At 30.9% G+C, this 24,589-nt stretch overlaps 1 pseudogene; it reads left to right on the top strand.

The window, feature by feature from the left end:
- LOC129318105 (uncharacterized) overlaps positions 1-24,589 on the top strand; it is a 60,564-nt pseudogene that overhangs the window by 20,995 nt on the left and 14,980 nt on the right.

Below are 24,589 nucleotides of genomic sequence, written 5' to 3'. Positions count from 1 at the left end.
GTTAAATTTTAATAATTTAAATTTATTTATGTATTTATTGTTTAATATAATAATAAATTTTCATTATAGTTGTTTACACATATGATGATTGGAAGTAATTGTCTAGTTTCTCATTATAAAATCTTGGAAAAATTAATTTTTTAGTCCTTCAATTTTTAATTCACTTGTAATTCAGTCCCTCAACTATGACTTACTGCGACTCAGTCCTTCAACTATAACTCGCTGCAACTCAGTCCCTCAACTTTTGATTTACCTATAACTCGGTCCTTATTTTTTAATTTTTTTTAAATTTTTTAATCAAATAAGAGGGATAAAAAAATGCTCATATATTATTTTAAAATACCTTCTTCTTATTCATTAATGTGAGATATAAGCTAACATGAAAAAAAAAATTAACAAAGGTTAGGGGGCTAATTTGTAAGTGATTCAAAAGTTGAGGGACTGAGTCATAGGCGAGTTATAGTTGAGGGACTGAGTCACAGCGAGTCATAGTTGAGGGATTGAGTTACAAGTGAGTTAAAAGTTGGAGGACTAAAAAATTAATTTTTCTTAAAATTTCTAATATTCTTTATGATTGTGAAGAGTGGGTAGTTTTGGGAGAATTAATGCCAAAATGAGCATGGATATTCAGAAGAATCAAAATAGTCTCTAATTATCTAATGTTCACGCGTGGGGTTGCTATTTCAATAAAAGTTGAGTCTATCTTCAAGAATAGTCATAACGAGCAATTTAGAATTTGGGAATAATTGCAATAGCACGTTAACCTTCTGTTCTGGTGAAGGGTCTAATCTTTGAACAGGGACTTTAGCTCTTTACAGTACATATCTGTAGATACTGCAAAAGAGGGCTGTTTCCCCTAAATTAACTCTTATCTTCAATTGAGAGAATTCAACTTAAATTCGAAGTAATATGTGCTCGCAGAGAACGAATGATGATCTGCTTTAAGAAAAAAGACAAAAATCTTATACCCACATAAAAATTATTGGAAGAATTTCATTAAAAGATCATAAATGTGATATTATTATAAATGACTTTAAAATTTCATTGCAAGAATTCAGGCTGAAGTGAAATTAAAATGATAGGCAAAATGACTGAAATAACTTTTTTGAGTTAACATATTTACTTTACATATTAATTCCCTGTAGTTGCTTATTAAAATATTTACTTTATATGTTATAATTCTTGACATTACTTGATAACTTGTAAACATGTAAAGTAAATATTTTAACAAGTAATTAAATAAAAAATTAACAACTAATATTACACATTTAACAAGTAGATTAATTGAATTAACAAGTTATCAAATAATTTTAGGTAATTAACATGTTAGGTAAAAGAGAATTTTTGGTTTTGAAATATTCTTTGAAGATCACCTAGCACCCTAGATTATTGGTCAAAGCATTTTTTTCCTTGCCACTAAATTCCCTAACGATCAACATTGAAGTCTTAGTTGGTATTTTCTAACCGTCAACATTGGGAATTAGACATCAAGAGCAAATATGCTCCATTTTAATTACTTTAAGGAAAAAATCACCTTGACCAATATTTTAAAGTGTTGACTTGTTGGGTGCTTCTCAGAGAATATTTTAGGGAAAAAAATACACATATACCCTAACATGTAAAAGTGAATATTTTAACTACTAACTATCGAAAATATAATTAATTAACATGTAAAGTAAAGATTTTAACTCAAGAAGGTTATTTCAGTTGTGTCTAACATTTTAATTTCAGTTCAAGCCTAACTTCTTCCATTGAAATTTCATATTTATTTGAAATTCATTTGTAATAATGTCACATCTCTAGTCCTTAAATAAAACTCTCCTTATAAAATTTGTGCTTATCACAAGAAGGGAAAATGTCAGTTACATCATGATAAAATTTTAAAAAAATTATAAATATTAATTTAAATAATTACAAATTTAAGATTTTTAAATTATGGCTAAAAAGATACGGGAGGTTGCAAAAATAGTTTTGGGAGAATCAAAAGGTTCTGGTCCGAGAAATAAGGAGTCTTGGTGGTGGAATAATAGTGTACAGGACAAAATCAAGTATAAGAAGAAATGTTTTAAAGCCATACATTTGTGTAACAATGAGAAAAATTGGGAGAGGTACCGTATGGCTAAGAAGGAAACTAAGAGAGCTGTGGGTGAAGCTCGTTTTAAAGCTTTTGAAGAATTTTATAAGAGCCTTGAGACGAAGGAAGGAGAGCGAAATATTTATAAGATTGCCAAGAGTAGGGAAAAAAAATCAAGAGATCTAGAATAGGTAAGGTGTATTAAGGATGAAGAGGGAAGAACTTTAGTTGCAGATGATGAAATTAAAAATAGATGGGAGACTTACTTTTCTAAATTTTTCAATGATGGAGAGGGTTCATCTAGTAACTTGGAGGATTTAGTAACTGGTGAAGGAGAACAAAATTTGTCATTCTATCGAATGATACGTGATAAGGAGGTAAAGAAAGCTCTTAAGAAAATGGCAAATGGTAGAGCCAACGGACCTGATTATATATCTATCGAAGCGTGGAAATGTTTAGGTGAAGAAGGGGTGAGATAGTTAACTAAGTTATTTAATGTGATTTTACGGTCCAAGAAAATTCCTGATGAGTGAAGGAGAAGTACATTAATTCCTATTTATAAAAATAAAGGAGATATTTAGAATTGTACTAACTATAGAGGGTTAAACTCATGAGCCACACAATAAAATTGTGTGAGAAAGTAATTGAGCACAGGTTGAGATTGGAGACAAGTATTTCTGAGAATCAGTTTGATTTTATGCCAGGTAGATCAACTACAGAGGTGATTTATCTACTAAGGGGATTAATGAAAAAGTATCGTTCTAAAGATAAAGATCTACACATGGTTTTTATTGATTTGGAAAAAGCTTATGACCGTATACCAAGAGAAGTGCTTTGGAAAGCGTTAGAAAAAAAGAGAGTACAGATTGCTTATATTAAAGCCATACAAGATATGTATGAGGGGGTAAAAACTAGTATAAGAACGCCTAGTGGTCAAACAAAGGATTTTCCTATAAAGATTGGACTACATAAGGGATCATCTCTGAGTCCTTATTTGTTCAACTTGATCTTAAATGTTTTGATGGAACATATTCAAGGGGAAATTCTGAAATGTACGCTCTTCGCGGGTGATATAGTTCTTATAGCAGAGACAAGAGAAGAGGTTAATTGCAAACTTGAGTTATGGAGGAGGACATTGGAGTCGAAAGGTTTTCATCTAAGTAGAAGTAAGACGGAATATTTATATTATAAATTTGGTAAAGGATTATTTGACAATAATTTGAAAGTAAAATTGGGAGATCAAATTATACCTCAAGTGGAAAATTTTAGATATTTAGGAGCTATTATTCAAAATGATGGCGAAATCAGTGGAGATATTTCACATAGAATTCAAGCTAGATGGTTCAATTGGAGAAAAGCTAAAGGAGTTATTTGCGACCGTAAGGTGCCTAATAAACTTAAAGGAAAGTTTTATCGCACTGCTATCAGACCGGCAATGTTATATAGTAGTGAATGCTGGGCTCTAACGGGACAGCAAGAGCATAAAATTAGAGTAGCAGAGATGAGAATGTTACGATGGATGTGAGGACATACACGTAAAGATAAAATTCAAAATGAGCATGTACGCAAAAAAGTGAGGGTGGCACCTATTGAGAAAAAATGGTAGAAAATTGGTTGAGATAGTTTGGGCATGTACAAAGAAGACTAAGGGAGGCACCAGTGAGAAGAGTGGAACATATAACTTTGAGTCCGATTAAGAGAGGTAGAGGAAGGCCTAAGAGAACATTTTTAGAAGTTATTGAACGCGATCTCTTAATTAATAATATTCCTAAAATAAGCTATACACATCTTTCCATGTGATGTAGTTTTTAAGAGATAAGAATTTCAAACAAACAATACCTTGCATGAAGATAAAGGATGAAGAGGAAATAACATGTGACAAAGTCATGAACACAATTAAAAGAGCAACACATTACTTGTGTGCATTGCAAGCTAGTGATGGCCATTGGCCTGCTCAAATTGCTGGACCCTTCTTCTCTATTCAACTTTTGGTAAGTTTATTTCACACTCTTCATATTCCTCATATATTAATGGAAAATGTAAAAGCACACAAAATTCATAGTGAATTAATGTTGCAGGTATTTGTTATGTATATTACGCGACAGTTTGATGCCATGCTTCCTAACGAGTATCAAAAAGAGATCTTACATTTTTTATACAATCACCAGGTGAGGTATATCAAATATATCTCATTCATTAAATTTTCATTGTCAAAATTTGAAATGAACTAACTCAAGGATGGAATTGAAGAATGAAGATGGAGGATGGGGATTGCAATTAGAAAGTCCTAGCTGCATGTTTTGCACAGCACTAAGCTACATATGTATTCGCATTCTAGGAGAAGGGTCTCGTGGAGGAGAAGATAATGCTTGTGTTAGAGCTCGAAAATGGATTCTTGATCATGGTGGTGTCACCTACATACCCTCTTGGGGAAAGATCTGGCTTTCTGTATGTTTCTTTTATTGACCCTCGCTAGTTTCTGCCATGAGAACAAGTTTAAATAAAGAGTCCATCCTAAAAGACTAATATATTGAATGAGAAAGCCCCTCACACTTATAAATTACTACACTTTACTTGTGAGGCTTTCTAATATAAGACTTATCATAGTTCCTAATTGCATGCAATTATGTTAACATAGGAATTGAATGGCCAACTCAATCTTTATTACTTCCATCTTCATGTTATATATAGATACTTGGTGTATATGAATGGTATGGAACTAACCCAATGCCCCCTGAGTTTTGGCTCTTGCCTTCGTATGTTCATGGTACGTACTCTATATGGCTTTAATTTGGCTCTACCTTACCTAATCTCAATGTCATATTTTAGCTGATCTCTTCTACCTTAGATAAACTGTGGTTCTTTGCACGAACAACCTTCTTGCCAATGTCTTACTTATATGGCAAAAGGTTTGTGGGACCAATCACATCACTTATTCTTCAATTGAGGCAAGAACTTCATGTCCAACCTTACCATCAAATCAATTGGAACAAAGCTCGACACCTTTATGCAAAGATCACATATTGTCTCCAATTTCATTGGCATGTATTGATATATTCATACACCTCTAGTTGATTTTCCATCGCTTTGGACCAATGAAGATTAGAATGTTTAAACATCACAGGAGGATCTTCATTGGCACCATCCCTTGATACAAGATCTCATGTGGGATGGTTTGTATCTAGTAATTGAACCAATTCTTTCCCGTTTGCCCTTTAATAAATGGCTTAGAGAGAAGGCTCTTCAAGTAACAAGAAAGTATATATGCTACGAAAATGAGAATACCCGATACATAACCTCTTCGTGCGTGGAGAAGGTATCATTTCCATATTCAATAAATAAACGGGAAAATGACAATTGCAAGACCCTGTTAGAGAATTAATGACAATTAAAGACCTCTAATTTGCTATAATTAAAAATGAATTCAATAGACTGGAATGCCCCTCTAATTAGTTACTTGTAAATCCTGAGAAAGTCGGTTGTAAATTTATAAGTATTTGCTTGTAACAGTTGTCAAGAATTGTCAACAAAGGAATTTGGTCATTCCATGAGATTTCAAAAATTACAAGTATGTAACTGTTATTAATCCTCTAAAATGGTTTGCAACTGTAATTTCCCCAAAATAAACCTTTAAATAAATTGAAATTAATTTGAGATAGATATAATTCTAATATTTAAGCAATGAACATTTCTACACTTGTCACAGGTTTTGTGTATGGCTGCATGTTGGGCTGAAGATCCAAATGGAGATGCCTTCAAAAAGCATCTTGCTAGGCTTTTGGATGTTTTATGGGTTTCAGAAGATGAAATGACTATGCAGGTGAAATTAAGAGATAAATAATAATAGAAAATACGACAATTAAATAATTTAAGCTACAAAAGCATTTTTTGTCATATAATAATTCCGGATGTTTTATGGGTTTCAGAAGATGGAGTGACTATGCAGGTGAAATTAAGAGATAAATAATGATAGAAAATACGACAATTAAATAATTTAAGCTACAAAAGCATTTTTTGTCATATAATAATGTTTGATTTTTGAGTAAACTATAAACGTTCAGGTTTTATATTTAAATGCAGAGTCCCGGTAGCCAGACGTGGGACGCTAGTTTTGCCATTCAAGCTTTGCTTGCCACTAACCTGATTGAGGAAATTGGTCCCACGCTTGAGAAAGGACATTATTTTATCAAGCAATCTCAAGTTCAATTCATTCTAACTGAGAAACCTTGCTATCATTGACTCAACTTCTTCACATTATCTATGTTCATGTACATTAAAATCCACACGCATGCATGTAAACACAAACAAACTAATTTTTTTATTACAAATAACAATATGGTCAGGTTAAAGACAACCCTCCTGGTAATTTCAAGGGCATGTATCGTCACATTTTTAAAGGGGCATGGACCTTCTCTGATGGATTGCAGGTTTCAAATTGCACAGCAGAAGCTTTGAAGGTTAACTCTAGTTACTTAATTATGTCACCTGAAAGTTAACCTTCACATGGTATGTTGTTACAATATAATTAAGATGATTGCTTCTTTCAGTGTTGCCTTCTGTTATCAAAGCTACCTCCAAAGATTGTGGGTGAAAAGATAGAACCTAAAAGATTATATGACGCCGTCAACATAATATTGTCACTTCAAGTGAGTGTTTTTGAACTTTAACCACCAATTTGGTGTGGAAAATAATATCTAATTAAAGGCATTTTGGATCTGTTTTATTTCAGAGTAAAAATGGTGGGTTAGCAGCTTGGGAACCAATCAAGGGTCAAAAGTGGTTAGAAGTAAGAACTTTCTATATCTAGCTTCTTCTCTCATTTTAATTAAGTAAACTTTTTGCCATTCAATGTGTTATTGAATATTGAACTTTTTTTTTTGTTTGGAAAAGTAGAAGCTGAATCCCATAGAGTTTCATGAGGACAGTGTGGTTGAGCATGAAACTATTGAATGTACTGGATCAGCAATTGAAGCTTTAGTTTTGTTTAAAAAGCTGTATCCAACACACCGAAGAGAAGAGATCGAGAATTTCATTACCAAAGCTATCAAATTCCTTAAGGATTCTCAAACAAAAGATGGTTCATGGAGTGGATTCTGGGGAATTTGTTTTATTTATAGAATAATGTTTGCACTTTCTGGACTTGATGCAGCTAATAATACTTACAACAACTCAGCTACCATTCGCAAAGCTGTGAATTTTCTCTGTACAATACAAAACAATGATAGTGGTTGGGGAGAGAGTTATCTTTCATGTGCCGAACAGGTTTAATTAATTTTATCCACTTTGAATTCTGAAAAAAAATTATATATCATCATGTGGTGATTAAGTAATTAGTTTGGTTTTCTTCTACTTGAATGATCTTGTGATTAATTAATGTTTCAGAAATATATCCCACTTGAAGGAAACCGATCAAATGTAGTACAAACTGCATGGGCTATGATGGGCCTAATTCATGCTAGACAAGTAAGTCAAACATAGTTTTCCTCTCTTGAGAGTTGAGATATCCTCTCTTGGTGAATTTTCATTTATATTCTCTCTTAATCACATGTTAATTAATTTTTGATTTTTTTAAAAAATTGTTAATGTCTTAATTCTTTTAAAAAATTTTCCCTTGAGTATATAATAAATATAATACTTGACTTATTCAAAATACCATCATTAATTACTTAATAAAATAAGGGTCTAATTAAATATATATATATATATATATAACACCTATTCAATGTCCTAATTTTTTAAACTAAATAAGACTTTTAGAAAATCCTTTATATTTTGGTTCCAGAGGACACACAAACATGTATATGTAACAATAATATTCTTACCAATCCTTAATATAAAGCACTTCAAATTACCTCATCAGAACCAAAAAAAGCTAGTTAAATCATTAACTTTATTTGAAAATGAAATAAATTTCTAAAATTACACCCATATTTAAATGAAAAATTACCAAATTTACATAACATTCTCTTTCATAGTTAATAACTTTAAATGGGGGTAATATTAAAACTTAATTAATATTCTATATTAAGTGATTTATAATAATTAAGAATTATCCATTTATTTTAGAAGGTATCTCATAAAAAAACCAAAAAGGACGTTGTTTGTGCGTGTGTGTGAAAGCGCGCCCACATAAATATATATATATATATATATATATGAAATTTCAAACTATCTATGTTGCATTTCATTGGATAGATGGAGAGAGACCCAACTCCTCTTGACCGTGGAGCAAAGTTCCTCATCAATTCTCAGTTGGAAGATGGCGAGTGGCCACAACAAGTGAGTTTTTTAAATTTACCTGTTCACGCATTCTTTTGATTGGCATAATAAATTATTAAAGCAATTATAAGTTTTTGATTGATTAATTAATGTATGGATGGTTCTGACTTTTAATTTATTATATATATGTTCAGGAATTGACGGGAGCATCGCTGAAACACTGCATGCTACACTATCCAATGTATAGAAATGTATTTCCCACGTGGGCTCTCTCGGAATATCACAAGCGACTTTCGTACATGGCTCTTTGATATGTTTGCCCAATATATCCTTAAAGCCGACAGTTATGGGATTAATTTTTGAAAAATCTGAGCGTTATTTAAAACGTTATTCTCTCTCAAGTAATATCTTTTTATACATACATGCAATAATTAAATCCTAAAATAATACCTAAGAGGGCTAAACCGCTATCATTTATGCCACATCCACTTGATGACTCTTTGATATATTGCTTATGCTTATATATGTGTGCACAATTATCTTATCTTAGTATTATATATAATGAATAATATTGTTATTAATTTTGAACGAGTTATTGTTATTGTTAATATGTTGTTGTTAATTTTAGACAAATTATTATTGTTGTTACTATCTAAATAATACTCCATCTATCTTAAATTATAAGACACTTTTTAAAAAAAATTTGCATCTTAAAATATAAACATTTTAATAAAAGCAAGGTTTCATTAATGATAGTTTTTCAATATTATCCCTTTCTTATATTCTTTCTCTTCAATATTCTTTCATCAATGACTATTAAATGAAAGGTATTTTTAAAAGTTTATATTTTTGTCTTAAAAAATAACGGTTGTAAAGTGTATTTAATAAACTTTATTGATATATAAAATTTTATCTAAAAGTATTTTATAATTTGAGACAGAGGGAGTAATTTGTCAATATTTGAACATGGCTTGTCAATATTTAAAAAAAAAGGTGTTCATTTCTAGTTTATTCTATTTTTTTACAACTTTTTCATTGAATATGAACTAATTATTAATATTATGTCCAATAAAGTAATACATGTATTATAAATTTAATTTTCAATCACTTCCATAAGTTGTTTATTCTGGATGAATTATTTATTATTAATATCTAAATAATAATTTGTTAATATTTGAATATAACTTGTTAATATATAAAAAAAAGTTATTAGTTTCTAATTTTTTTTATTTTATACAATATGTTCCTTGAATATCAATAAATTATTAACATCCAAGATATATGAGAACTTCCTTACAAAGTGCTCCTATTGAATGCTAATTTTTTTAATGGTTAACAACTGCTCATTCAATCCTCTTTACAAATCATCTCTATCAATTTCATCAATACTAATGCAAACAAAGTTAAAAAAAATAAAAGTGTATAAAATTCTAAATATGTCCTTATATAACAAATCAAAAAAATAATGGTATATTAATTTCTCTCTCTTATGAAGTGTAATTTTAAAAATATTTTTCAAATATTACCTAACAAATTGCATCATAACTTATGAATAGGATTAACTAAACCTTTAAAAATGTATTTTATAAATGGAATTGGAGGAAGTAAGTCTTTTTCATACAGGAATGCTTATGGATTTTTTTATTAGAAAAATAAAAATGCTAAACACTCATGAAACGCTTTCTTTTTTTATAAACCTTGCTTGATCCAATATATATGATCAAGCATTGGATAATTTTTATATTTATTTTTTTAATTATACTTCTACTTCATTTATTACTCTTTTTGTCCAAATTATGCGTTGAAATTTTAATTATTATTATCAACACTTTTATATAGGGTATTTAATGAAGGTAAAATAAAAAGATGTGATTATTTTTAAGAATTTAAAGTTTCAATTAATATTATTCATAAACAGTGAATTAATTACCTATAATTTATATTATAGTCTAGGATGAGTTTTTTTTATCTATTTAATGTTTTATGAATAAGGTTATATTAAGTGAAGTGTGTTTTGAGAAATTTATGTTTTTTTAAAATAAAACTGTAAATTATATTTAATAAATTTTATTAATATATATGCATGATGTTACTAAGAGGTATCTTATAAACAGAGATAGAGGGAGCAAGAGTTTATAATTCCGTCATAGCTCGATGAGTCAATTTAAATAAACCTAAAAAATTAAAGACTAAACTTAGTAAACTAATTATTTTTAATATTTGAGACTATTCAAGTCATCCTAAACCTGAACAGGCTTGGAAAAAAAATTCAGGCCAAGCCCTATTAAGTGGGGAACCAAAATTCGAACTATTTAAACTTTTTTTTTATAAATTCATGCTTGTTTGGACTGATATAAATAAACGCAGCTCGACTTGAAAATGGCATGAATAAGCTTTAATGACTTGAATTACCTGCTCAATCCATATCGCCGTCGTGGAAGACAAGAGAATTGAGTGATAGTACCGATCTTTATGATTAGTAAGAAAATTCATTCACTGACAGCTTCGTGAGAAATAACCTCCATTTTTATATATAAGATATTTTCAATCTAATCACATAACTTAATAAAAATTAATTATCTGATTAAAAGCACAGTAATATTTTAATTTTATTTCTAATTATTTAAATAAAAATAATTTTTTTAAAATAAATTAATGAGAATACTTATCTTTTTTCTTTTTAATTTAATAAGAGTGTAATACTTCATTCATTAAAAAAATATGCTAACAAACCTCTTATATTTAGAGACAAAATAATATTTTAAAAAACTTCTTATATATAGGGATGGGGGGAGTATCTAAGTAGATCGGGTACATTATGTCATTTGTGATTTGTCCCATAAAAATATAATATTTAAATGACATTAAATATAAATTGATTCTGATATTAATGATAGTAGAGAAAAAAACTAAGAAATCAAATGTGCAATCTATTATAAAAATAAAATTAATTTAAAAATGTCATACAAAACTTTATTTAAATTGCTTGAAGTATTTTAATTAAAAAAATTACAAATAACATGATTCATCTAAAGAGGGCTGTTTCCCCTAAATTAACTCTTTAATCTTCAATGAAGTAGAATTCAACTTAAACTCCACGAAGTATAGTATGAACTACATAGATTCCGGCACGTTGCATGGGTTGGATTTAATAAATTTAAAATAATTATCATGAATATCATTAGCATCACACATTTAAAATTTTAAAATTTTTTAGAGTTCTTCTATTCAATCATTTTCCTTCTTCTTAGATATTTAGTTTGTACACATCTTATCTTTATTTCTCGAACTTATAATGAGTTATAAAAAGAGTTTGAAAAGGTCAAATCTTTAATGATTCTATCATACATGATTGAGTTGCCAAAACTTCTAGATATCCTACATCTGAATTAAATTGTTTTTAGTTAAAGAATCTCTTTCTATGCCAAAGAATGCAAGTTGTCTTAATAATTTACATTTTATGTGAAATTAGGAGATATTTCTTTATTTAATCTATTTTTTTATAAGTATAAATATAAATCTATAGGAATCCGCATCACTTGCATCTTGAAAATAAAATTAAGTTATTGATTAACCCGTACAAATATGATGTTTCACTATGTCTCCAATAAAATATCTCAAATGAAAGCCATAACATGAATTGCTTTATATCAAGTAAAGCTTAAAACTGAATCTTCATGTAATAATGTTTTTCTTTCATCCCTTGCTCATAATCATTTTGCTCAAGCTTTAGAATAGGAAACACGAGAAAATACAAGTCACAAGATCTAGAGCAGCTTATAACGTCATCCTTTATGTACAATAAATCCATATACCTACTATTGCTAGTATGACAATCAATGACCTCCAGGTATGGCCATTTCAAGTACTGCAAGATCAAACGAATAATTATTCATAGTGAACTTAAAAGAAATTATTAATATGGGTGATGAGTAAATCTAATTTTCTTGTGTTCACTATCCCACGAGTTTATCTAATAATTTAGTATATCTAATTATAACTCTAGATAAACCGCAAAAAAAAAAAAATCCTTGACCACGGAATAATGTTATAATCAATTTAGTATATTTAATTTTTTAAAATTATCATTTCCATGACTACAAAAGGAAATTCCAGCTTTGTGAAACCCAATGTATTGCCTATTCTACTTTATATGGATGTGGTTAATTGCTTGACATTTTGATCTCATATTAATATGGATGAATTCTAATTATATGCTAACAGCCTGGCCACGCAATTTGATAAGATCTACTTGTAAGCTGCATCAATCCAAAAATTCTGGTCAATTGCTTGACTCTTTCATCAAGTTTAATACTTTAAAGATTGCTCCATGCCTTGATCCTATTTGTTACAGAAAATATAGTTAGAATAGAGTTTAGGTTCTTGTATAAATCAATCACTTGATGAAGAAGAACGAAAAAAAAAAGAGAAAAAGAAAAAGAAAACTCAAATTTACTATCCAATAAAGTAGATAAGATATCGTATTAATTGAATCATGAAATAAAAAAAAGAATTGAGTCATTGCAATTTTGCTGATTTCAAACAATTTCAAATCCTCAGCCTTTCTTTTAATATTATTTGACCATATAATTGGGTCCATTGTCCTCAGGCAAGAAATCTTGTTTTTGTAATTTCTCTCCCAGCCACTTTTCTGCCTTGTTGAACTCATTGATGATCTGAAACAACAAAGTCATATTACTTAAAACATGGGTTTATAAACAGACTCATTGTAATATCTAATGGCTTGTGTGTTATTGTACCAATTCTTTATCCTGAGGGAGACAAGAATCCACAGACATGATCAAGAATGCACTTCAACAAATTTCTTATAGCTCGTTCTCTTGCTTCTTCATCTTTATATCCATTCTCAATTGGATCCACATGCTGCAAGATTAAAATATATATTATGATAGTGATAAAAAATGCACTGCTATAGCAAGACAAGCAGCATCATTGGGTGATAAATCCCTGATATCAATTGCTTCAATTCTTAATTGACAACATAAAAAAAAGTGAAGTAAAGTAACATGTAATTAGGAGAAACAATAGGACTACCTGGATAACTAATGCACAGGACTGTGTAGTAACTAAAAAGTTCTTATCTAGAGGAACTTTCTTATGCCAAAACCACTCATATATCAAAACTGCAATGGTGTTGTCAAACTTCTCTCCCGGTGGAACCAAGTTCATATCAACTATAGTTCTTCCTTGATTTTAACTGACAGCACTTGCACCCATTGTCTTCACCCAACTCTATTCCAAATATGTGCCTGATGCAACCTCAATCTTTAAATTCATTCATTACTGGAAAAATACATAAGGTGCAACATTCAAGATAAGTTTGACTTTCATGGGAAAGACACAACCACAAGGTGAACCAAAAGGGGTTGCAATGAGTAGGTCCATACAAATTTAGTCATAACCTTCTAGAGACCTCATGTTAAAATGAGTATATAATAAGTTACATATTAGGAGGGCAAATGAAAATGCAATCATGCAGTCTAATCAGGTAAATAAATTATCTGACAGCATTTAAAACTTTAATTTGGCTGCTAATTAATCTCATTCATTACTACCAACATTCATGAAGTTCTCGACTTTGGCTGCCAATTAATCTCATTCACCACTACCTCTGTAAGAATCCCATCCAAGAATTAGTTCATAGACAACTCAAGATTCAAATTGCAAGTATGAGAACGGTTTCCTTTCCCACAAAACTATTAGAAAGATTTAAAATTTTTTCTACCCTCTAAATGATGAATCAGGGCTGTAAGAAATAAATGGAAGGGTGGCATACCTTGCCATTATCTAGAACTTGAGCTCAAGGGAGAGATCTGCAATGTCTAGCTTTTCCAATCTTTCTTAGTATTCTCTAATTATTTGCTCTATGAACTGATCGTAGAGACATTTTTTGAGTCTAAGCAGTTTAGGTTCAACCATTATTGCCAAACTGGGGAGTGTTGGGACTAGATTTCATTGAAGCCGTCATTCTTACCTAGATCATCATTGCCTAAGACCAATGACATAGGGAAGAGCGACCATAAAAGGAAAAAGCTATGAATCATTCTATTTTAGGTGAAAACATTTGCCCTATATAAAATGTTCATGTGGAAAACAATGACTCACCATTCTTGTCAGCCATCCTCACAAATTCTATTGTGGGCAACCAAATCTTTTTGTCAGACTCAATAATATAGTCATTGAATGTATGACAGGCAGGACCATCCTTAAATAAACAGTTGAGATGATTACCACTACACAGAAATGATCTTAAAAAATTAGGAAGGGTGAAAGAATCTATATATATATATATATATATATATTGTTAATAAACAGAAACCTAAACAAAGCAAATGGTGTGTCCTTTAGGATGGAGGAGAATTTCCAGCGGAGAAAGTCGCCCTTAACTTCCTTCTCGAGGGGACTAACATAAGTGATGAGTCCAGCAACATCTAAGAGGAATGAGTAATAATAAGAGGTAATTAGTAGAAGGACAAATAGATAACCTCTTCAAATTTAAAACGGAGGGGAAAAACAGAGGGGACCAAATAGAGGTACATAAAATAAAGTTGAATAAAATTTTAAGAAAGTAATAAAGGATGAATGGATAATAAAATACTTGGCGTCTGCGATACTTTGACGAGTAGATACGAAGATGAACTGTGATGAATACGAAGAGGGATCACGGGAATGAAGCCTGGCCTCCACAAATTGGAAATGATATGAAAACTTTTGAATCATTGGGCAGTAACTAAAGGGATTATTGGAATAAGCATTGGGAACAGGGGAAGATGTGAATGAAGTTGTAGAAATCATTGAAGTTAATACACCCGTTTGAAATGAGAAATGGAATTTATGAGAATACGAAAGGTAAATGGGGAACATAGAACACTTGGTAGAAGAATAAATCCAATAAACTGCATAAGAGAAGTGAAATTGAACCAAAGTAGGTTGGCCAGGATTGAATATATGCTGATCAATTAGAGACCAATTACAAGATTTGTTAATATATATTGATAATGAAATTGAACCAAAGTAGGTTGGCCAATGGGATTGAATATATGCTGACCAATTAGAGACCAATTACAAGATTTGTTAATATATATTGATTTAACAGAGAATGAGTGATTGATTTGCTTTAAGGAAAAACAAAAATCTTATACCCACATATAAAACATGTGTTTATTAATTACATGAAAGGAGAATGACAATTAAGTTCTAAAAAAATGATAATGACAATTAGGTTCTTATAAATGACAAAATTTTCTAAAAACAATAAGTTGTAAATATTGATTTAAAATAATTACTAATGCAGGATTTTCAGTTACAGATAAGACATTTAAGTTTTAAATGTAACTCTTAGTTTGCAATTGAGATTGTTATTCACAAATGTTTGAATTAATATATAGGGGCTTTAGCATATTTAGCCAACATTATGTGGCTAAATAAAACTAATAACCCACCTTTTCCTAAATTAAGAGAATGGCCGTTTGCTAATTTTCTTATGCACTAAAAGACAAAATAACCCTTAAACACCACAATACCTTAATTGCCTTTCTCAAACCAAAGACTTAGAGACTTGGCGATGAATGCAAAGGCAAGGCAAACCAAAGCTCTACATTTATCTAGGAAAACACATGAACGTGAGGCGAGGCAAGGCAGACTTGCTGCTATAAATTCAGGGTGAAAAATCACAAATGCTGCCAGGGTGGGGAACACTTGCTGCTATAGATTCAGGGTGGGGAAGTTTGATCACACTGTGTTACTCTAGCCAGAGTTCAAGCGAGGATTTTACAGATATTTTGTCAATGGCACCAAAGAGGAAAAATCGTCTTACTTCACCAGGTGTTTTGCAGAATCATTGATATAAGGCTATATATCAGTTGCTTAGACATCTTGATTTGTTTGTTATTAAGAGCTAAAAACACCTTACCCTGTATCAAAGCTTTTAGCTGTAACATATGCAATACCTTATATATCAAATTATTACTTGTTTAAAGACTTAGTACATGTAATATTTCATAGGAAGATTGCAAAGCAGCTTGTGCGTAGACTAGTCAAGAAAGAATTTTTCATCTATTTCTTTAAGATACATCATATTTCTATTTTCATCTTCAAAGAAGCAATGAGTTTTTATTAAACTAATAAAATAGTTCATCTTAGATGTTTGAATATAGAATAATGATACCTAATCTTTTATAGACTTTATAAAATCATTTGCTACTTGATGCTTAGAAGATTTCTCCCTAGCCAATGACATGGCTTCCTCAACATTTTTCATACACAATTTCCATCACATCAAGATATGAAGTTGTATCTTCCACAAGCATTTCCAGGTATAAACCATCCACATAATGATTGTTCAAATCCCATTTTTCATCATAAGAAATGATGAGATTAAGCATCTATATATCTACAAGATGACATGATGTTGGTAAATTATCATTGATATGCTTTATTAATGAGATACTATAGTATATCAACGATATACTAACGTTAATGAGAAACACGAAAACACCATACTCCTTTGCCTAAATCAGATTAAACTAGGTTTGAAAAAAATTACAAACGCCGTAGCTAATCATAGAAAATCAAATAACTGAAATAAAAAAATAAAAATCATGAACAATGAGAAAATAATATGTTTTCTGTTTGAAATTCAAGCAAATTACATGATCAATAACAACAAAATAATAGATTAGGAACAGATGATTTACTAATTCAGTGGAGATATTATCAGGTATATGAAGATGATGAAAATTTGATTATGAATAAGATTTTTCAACCTCCAGATAAGAGAATACAAGATAACTTTTATTCGATAATGCAGTTTCCTCTTTAATGTGATGATAATGTTTGGGAAAAATAGAGAAGATAAACAGAGAGAGGAAAGCACTGTATGATAAGAAATATTTTGCAATTTGTGATGAAGATGGTGAAGAAAATAGCCGTACAGGTGGAGAAATAAAATCAAGGGAAATCAAATAAAAATAAAATCAGTTATATTCTATTTTAATAAAAATAACTGTACAAATTTGAGGATAAAGAAGTCAAAACACTTCTAATTTATTTTTGAATGGGCCATATTCTAAAATATTCAAAAACTTCTTTCATAATTTATGGGAGTTGTATTTTTTTAAGCCATTGAGCCAATTTTCTCTAATATATATGTGCAACTCTTTTTTAGAAAATTTTGTTGATAATTTAACTGTTGTTAATTTAATCTTTCATGATTTTATTGTCGTTCTCCCTCATAGGCTAACTATTTTTGGCTGACTATTTTTGGGATCATTTTAAGGAGGTAAAGACACTTATGGTTTCGAATATGATCATTAAGGACCTCTGTTCTTTACTAATCTTAAAATAATAATGCTAAGACCAAAATAATAATAAAATCTAAAGATTATACATGAAAATAAAATATTTTAGACAATATTTAATTATGTTCTCTCATTATAAATATCAAATTTATAGTCAATTGCATCAACTATGTAATTAAACTATTTAATACTCTATTTACTCAAAAATGTAATGCATTTTTAGTCTTTTAAGGTGTAACCAATATTTTTTTTAAGTGTTCCTATTAAATAAATTATTTTACATTTATTTTATGGTAAAACGTCTTATTAAATAGAGATAAATATGATAATATAAAGTTTATTTAAAAATAAGTAATTATTTTATTGAGAGATGAGATTCTGTTAAAAATGTTTTATATTTTTTAACGGAGTGAGTATCAATGATGAATAATCAAAATCATCAAGTATGCCATAATAATTATACTGTCTAGTCCAATCAATAAAAGCTTTTATTATCAACTAAAATCATTAATAAATAATCAAACACACATATAAGACTAAAGAAAAACAAACCACAAAACAAAAACAATAATAATAATATAGTTTAGGATTATTGAGATTTAAAAAAAAAAACACACAATGAAAACAAGTTCTTGGCCAGTTTTCATCAGTTCTTACTAGTTCCTAATCGATTCACTTTTACCTAATCGATTCAGTGAAAACACACACGTATAGGGATTGAACGGACTGTCATAAGCTAGATCTCTGCCGAATCAATCAATCCGGTCCGATTTTGGCAATATTGTATATTTTTGATAAGGTGGTGGCATTCCATTTCCATAGCATTTTTCCTAATCAATATATAAAAGACCTTACTCTTTAATTAATTGTGATTTTTGAAATTTGCCAACTTGATGTGGTCCCAATTGTCATTTTCTGTTTATTTATTATAGCTTGCCTTGTTTAAATTTTGCATGTGAAAGATCAGGCCAAAAATAAAGTAAAAATTAGGAAAATTTGCAAGTGAGAGGATACCGTGTCAAAATGTTACACATAGCTATTAGCTGCATATGGGCTACGGTAATATTGGTGGATAAATATTAATAAAAAATAATTTGAAAATTAAAATGATTTCTTTGCATTATGGAAATAAGTTAGATGGCATATGACTATATATCTTATCCTTTCTTCAAACACACAATTCCACTTTTTTGGTTTTCTGATCAGACGATCCATTACATTTACGCAAGTCGTTTTGCCATAATAGACATTAATGTACATATTAGAAACACTAAACGCATTTACTCTCCACCTTCATTCTTTGAGCTTTTCATAAAATGTGCATCTTATCAAATGTTTTGGAAACAATTCCGAACTATAATAAAAAACTATAAAAATATTTTTTTATATTCTGAAAATATTGTTCAAATTAATTTTTAACAGATTAAATTTATTTATTTGTTACCTAACATAATGAAAATAATATTATTATAATATTAAATATCAACCATTGAACTAGATATGTAAGAATAAGAAAGATAAGAAGAGAGTAAGAAAAAGGATTGAAAAATCAAGGTAGCATGCTTATATTTCACCAAAATCTAATTTAAGTAGACTAAATGAGCTACCAACGAGCACGTAGTTCAATGATAAGGAGTTGTGCTAACTTAATCAATGATCTTAAGTTCAAATTTGAGATATGCAATTATATTAGATACTCATTCGGAAAACTTTTACTGCTAATATGATTTTACTTGGCTCAGCCCATGAATAATGTATATATATATAAATAAAGATTGATCGGGCTATCTTTTTTTTTTTGGTGAAATCTTAAAATAATATAAATCATTGATCTAAGGTAACCCAAGTTCCTCATAATATTTATAAGATTTATTGATAACTAAATATGGCACATTGACGAATGAATAAAACACAAAATGACAACTTCTGTTAATTGTCAACGGAATTTTTAACATTTAATTATATTGCAACGACTTCAACACTATTTTTTATTTTTATTATAGTTTCTGATGAGAAGCTATACAATTCTCATTTTTTCCTCCAAAATGTAGATTATTATAATACACCCCATACATAAACAAGTTAATTTTTTAAAAAAATATGTATGGATCTTGTATAATGGACTTATTTACAAATAAGTCTTACAAATTTTGAAAATCACAACCAAAAGGGACCTGAGTGTATACATTATATCAATCAAATAACTAATTTACAACTATTTCATTAGCAATTTATAACTACAATTTTAACTTTTTATAATTATAATTTCACATATCCAATAGTTAAACAATCATGTGTTACTAATAAAGTTTAACATTAATTATTTACGATTACTTCATCAGTAATTTACAACTATATTTTCAACTTTTACACAACTGTAACTTAAAATATTTCATAGTTAAACTGATTAGTTTAATTATTGAATATATGAAGTTATAATTGTAAAAAACTATAGCTATAAGTAAATTATTGATGAAGTAGTTATAAGTTATTTGACAAATGTAATGTGTATATATATATATATATATATTTAATAGAGATATTATTATTTTTTTATTCTAATTTTAAATTACACTCAAGTTACAAGAAATTTAGTTGTAGTTTTTGAATTCTGGAAGACTTATTTATAAATAAATTTGCTCCACACGAGACTTGTTTGAAAATTTTCCTTAATTTTTTCTGGACCTCCACGTGCTGATACATATCGGCTCTGGTTGGTTTACTTTCCAAACCTATGTTGGATGGTAAGAAGTCCATTATCCCCATTAATATCATGTTTGGGAAAAAATGGGTGGAAGTGCGGTAGAGCCAAAACGCACCGTGTTATACTCAACACGTCGCCTCCTGCGCCTGCAATTGCTGCCATCACCGTCAGTGAAGGTGGCCGTGGATTCCGTCGAGTTTGATGTCACTGTTTGTTTCCGTCGAAGTTGACGGAGAGCTAGAGAGAGATATGGGCAAACATAAGTTTGGGGGTCAAACTCAAATAGCTCATTGCAAAGCACATGGAAAGGACTGGAAGTGAAGTCGGAGACAGAGATAGGTGGATAGATAAAAGCCCAGAAAGTTAAAATGCTCCTACTAAGAATTGCAATAAAAATTTGATATTGGGTTCCCTCGGAAAAAACCAAGGTACGTAAAACCGGACCGGTCATTAAACCGGTCATGGCACTGGGTCACGGGTTAGTGGTTCAATCAGGGTTGAACTGGGGGTTGAACCGGTGGCAAACCGGTCATGATTAAAATAATACAATTTAAATAAAAAGACATTAATCATAAAAACATTCAACCAAATCCAACCACTCAAAAGTCTAACAATAATAAAATACTATATTTTTGGACTTAGCATGCTCTATCTCTAATTTTTTATTTTTTGACTTCAATTTTACTTTTTTTTTGTTATTTTTTTCCGAACTCAGAGCTCTGAAAAATTAAAAATAAAAAAAAAATCAAAAACGACGTCGTTTTGGGGTAAAAGTCTGAAAAAATATTAACCCGGTTAACCCAGTCAACCCACTGGGTTATCCGGGTTATACCGGGTTGAACCCGGGTTGACCGGGTTACACCGATTCACTCCCTCACCGGGTTAAGTGCAAACCCAGACCGGACAGGGGACCGGTTCACCGGTTTCCGGGTTGACCCGGCCGGTCCGGTCCGGTTTTCAATACCATGGAAAAAACATATAATATTGGGAGGTGAGTACTATCAACACCAACGAATCTATTTTAGCTTTCTAAATATTTTCAATTTTATTATTTAATTCAATATTTTTAAAACTTAAGATTTTTTTATTTATCAATGCATTTTATATTTATGATTTAGTTTTTAAAAATTATAATTTTAAGTTTAATATTTTTTAAAAACGTCAAAATAGTCACAAAAATATTTAAAAGAAAACTCATGTCAATTTTTGTCATTATATATTTCAATTGATTTTTAAATTAAATCATCCAAGTAAGTTTTAATTTGTTCAATTCACTTCTAAAAAAATATATTCAAACATAAATTACATTAAAATTATAGATTTTTCTTTTCCTAATCTCAGTTGAGTATAACTTCAATTATGGACTTTTTTCATCCAAACATACTAGAATCTCATGCCATCTCAGATTCCACAGTAACAAGGTACTAAAAACTGAAACTATTAAGTTAATCGTTAAAGGATTAATAATTAAAATTAGAGCCAAACGTGATCAAACCATTATAAATAAACATTTTGTTAAATCGGTTAAAACTTTGATTTCATAATTTACGAGTTCAGACCAAGCAGATTAATAATCCAGATTTCCATACTATACATTAAACTTTAAAGTAGCAAGTATCTGGTACCCCTCAGTGGAAGAAAGCACGCTTTTCAGAAACTGTAATGATTGCATGCAATTAAGCTCTCTCGCTCTAAGTTAATATTGTTATTATTGCCACCCAATAGCTATACATACAACAACAGGCTAGTGTCGCGCCATAGCTTCAATCACATTATAAAACTCAAGTGTACGTGTTTACTTGTTGTTATATATGTGTGCGTGTGTGTGTATATTGCTTATATATATATATATATAATTGTTATAGGCTTTGCTAGTTGGAGAGGAAGAAGATGTGGAGGCTGAAGGAGCAGAGGGAGGGACTGACCCTTACATTTTCAGTAGCAACAACTTCGTGGGGAGACAGACATGGGAGTTTCACGCAGAAGATGGAACCAAAGAGAAAAGAGACCAAGTTGATGCTGCTCGTCGAAACTTCTCCTCCAATCGCTTCCGTTTCAGAGCCTGTAGTGCGCGTCTTTAGCGATTCCGGATCCCTTTCTTCGATTCTAACATACACAAATTTGATAAAAAAATAATAATGATAAAATTTTACCATTTCGAGATTTCAAAATATAAAAACGTTTTTTATTTTATATAAAAACTAATGATACAATGAAAAGAAGAAATTGAGAAGAATGGGCATTAGAGGGAGGCATATTAAAAATCCCAAAACTAGGCTTAAACATGATTCATGGATAGGAAGGACTTCAAAACGTCAAATTAATTGGTGTGTTGACATTCGATGCAGTTTTTGAGAGAGAAGGATTTTAAACAAACAATACCAAATGTGAAGATGAAAGAAGAGGAAAGCACATCTGAAAAAGCAATGAACACAGTGAAAAGCGCAGCTTATTACTTATCCGCTTTGCAATCTAAGGATGGCCACTGGCCTGCTCAAATTGGTGGACCTCTCTTCTATATCCAACCCTTGGTATGTTTGAGCTTTTAGCCTTTCTACTCGACTTCATCTCAATTCTTTATAAAGAACTACACAATAATTTATTGCATATTAACTAATTAAAGAAAATGGTACGTTGCAGATATTTTGTTTGTATATCACAGGGCGAATTGAGACTGTGTTTCCGAAAGAGTATAAGAAAGAGATTCTACATTACTTGTACAGTCAGCAAGTGAAGTTTCAAATAAATTTAATTCATTTAACAAAGTATGAACATTTGATAAATGAAACAATTAATTGACTTTGATTGTTGCTATATGAATTAATGAAACATGCATGGAAATTAATAATGAAGAATGACGATGGAGGGTGTGGGGATTGAATATCGAGGGTCATGTCACGGGTCTCATATTGGGGAGTCTCACAAGTAGTGTGGAGTTTATAAATTCAATGGACTCTCCCACCCAATAGACTAGTCTTTTGAGATAGACTTTTCTTTGAACTTATACTCATGACATTGGTGCTTTTGTTGAGAGCTGCTGTTCGTGAAAAGGGCCTCCCATAAAGGGGCTGATCCACCGAAGGTTGAATGAAGCACCATGGAGTGTAAGCTGTCATGGACGTAAGCTCTTAAAAGGTGGGTTATGTCATGAGTTTCATATTAAGAGGCTATATTGATAGAATGTGATTTATAAGTCAACTGCACGCCCTCCTTTATGAAATGCTTTTTTAGGGGTGAGTTCTACATAGAGGGCTTGTGATCGTGCTGGCTAAGGGGTGGGCTATCTTATGAGTTCCATATTGAGAGGCTATATTGGTGAAGTGTGATTTATAAATCAGCCGGACACCCTCCCCCTATTAGGCATATTTTGGGAGTAAGTTTTATCCAGAGGGCTTGTGGTCACACTGGTGCTTTCGTTAAAAGGCTGGTGTCATGAAAATGGCTACACACGAAGGGTTCTGACTGTAAAAGGTAGAGTGGAGTGCCATGGAGTGAAACTGTCAACTCTCGACGGGGTGACATTGTCACGAGTCCCACATCAGAGAACCTCACAAGTGGCATGGGATTTATAAGTTTAAGGGACTCTGGCTCTCACCTAATAAGTCCCTTAAATATATAATCTTGCTCTCGCTCCATGACACCTCACTCGGCCACGATAAGTTAGAGCCCTCTATAAGCATCCCTTTCCGAGAACACAAGCCCAAAGGGAGTGGTATCACTACCCAACAAACTAACTTGTTGGGCGTGAGAGCCCCTTAAACTTATAAACCTTACATTACTTGTAAGGCTCATTGATATGGGATTAGTGATAATGTCATCTTGTTAAGAGCCGACATCTATGGTGGCTCCACTTCATAGTATTTCACTCAGCCTTTTGTCGGTCAAAACCCTCTATGGGTAGCTTTTTTCATGACATTGGCCTCTCAATGAAAGCACCAATTTTATGAACACAAGTCTAAAAGGAGAGCCCTTCTCGAAAGACTAGCTTATTAGGTAGGAGAGTCCCCTTAAACTTATAAACTCCATACCACATATGAGGTTTCTCAATGTGAAACTCATGACAATGCCACCCCGTCGAAAGCTAATGTCCTCGGTGGCTCCGCTCCACGAAACTTCACTCGGCCTCTTGTCAGTCAAAACCCTCCATAGGTAGCCCTTTTTATGACATCAACCTCTCAATAAAAGCACTAATGTGACAAGCACAAGTTTAAAGAGAAAGCACATAAAAAAAACTAGCCTATTAGATGAGAGAGCCCTTTAAATTTATAAACC

Source organism: Prosopis cineraria, unplaced genomic scaffold, assembly GCF_029017545.1.
Source record: "Prosopis cineraria cultivar Desert tree isolate PC_DT_omini unplaced genomic scaffold, ASM2901754v1 PC8, whole genome shotgun sequence".
NCBI lineage: Eukaryota > Viridiplantae > Streptophyta > Magnoliopsida > Fabales > Fabaceae > Prosopis > Prosopis cineraria.
This window is presented reverse-complemented; position numbering and strand designations above follow the sequence as displayed.